The sequence below is a fragment of the Arabidopsis lyrata genome, assembly GCF_000004255.2.
Source record: "Arabidopsis lyrata subsp. lyrata unplaced genomic scaffold ARALYscaffold_8, whole genome shotgun sequence".
In the NCBI taxonomy this organism is placed as follows: domain Eukaryota; kingdom Viridiplantae; phylum Streptophyta; class Magnoliopsida; order Brassicales; family Brassicaceae; genus Arabidopsis; species Arabidopsis lyrata.
This window is the reverse complement of record NW_003302548.1, coordinates 4,308,879-4,309,929: the sequence shown is the minus strand read 5'-3', so window position 1 is coordinate 4,309,929 and position 1,051 is coordinate 4,308,879.

Sequence of the window (1,051 nt, the reverse complement as noted above, 5' to 3'; positions counted from 1 at the left end):
GGATCAAGGTGACTACTCTATCATGATTGGCTTGGGAAACTCATGGCTAAAACTGTTTTAAGTTGCAAGGAAGAGTTAATTCCTTCTGAACTAACTTCTTGGAAGAAAAACAGACAATAGGAGTACTATTGATTACTTCTCAGTCACCATTGGACTAGATATATGAACTTTGTATAACAAGAGTCTTTTTTGTCATGTGTTTTTTGTATTAGTGAAGTCCAAGAAGAGTCATTTATTATGGAAAACTGAGCACATATATGACAGTCAAACAAGGCTACTACTATAGTTAGAAAATAGTTTTGCTTAATTTATTTTCTTTAGTTTAAACAAGTAGTTAGATTATATTAAATCATGAACACAGATCTTTATAGCAAAGATCAGAAGTTACAACTAATCAGATTCTAACAACATTTCACTTTGAAGCTCTGAGAAAGTTGAGGAGTCATCCTGCAAAAGATGTTGTGGTTTTTCTTGTTCAACCAAAATTCCGCGTTCAAGATTTAGGATGCTGTCCAAATCAAGAACTGTTGAAATGCGGTGAGCAATGGTAATGATGGTTACGACTTTGCATTCCCTTTGTGTTGTGCAGTAGTGAAGTTATGTGAACGTTGATGTCGGCGGTGCATTCATCAAGGCATAGGATCTTTTGATGACTTGAGAAAAGCGGGGGCAAGGGCGGCACAGAAGCAAGCTGTCTCTGCCCAACAGAAAAGGAAAATCCAGATTCCTTTACATTTGCATCTAACCCTACTTTCTACCTCTGCCTTACCTTTACATTTCCCTAGCATCTTCCAGATCTCTCCAACCCTCACTTAACCTAGGAGGATCAAGGTTATCCCTATGAGAAACACAACTTTTTATCATGAAACAGCAAGACCTTGCTTATAGAATGTAAGATGAGTAAAATCCTCAACTCGGTGATCCTTGAAACAGAAAAGGTTGGTTCATGTAATTAGTGCGTTAACTTAAGCAAAATTACTTAATTAATCAGGATTATTACTTGGAGAACTCTTTCAACATAAACCATTTCTCTTTCTGTTTCAGTAAAACT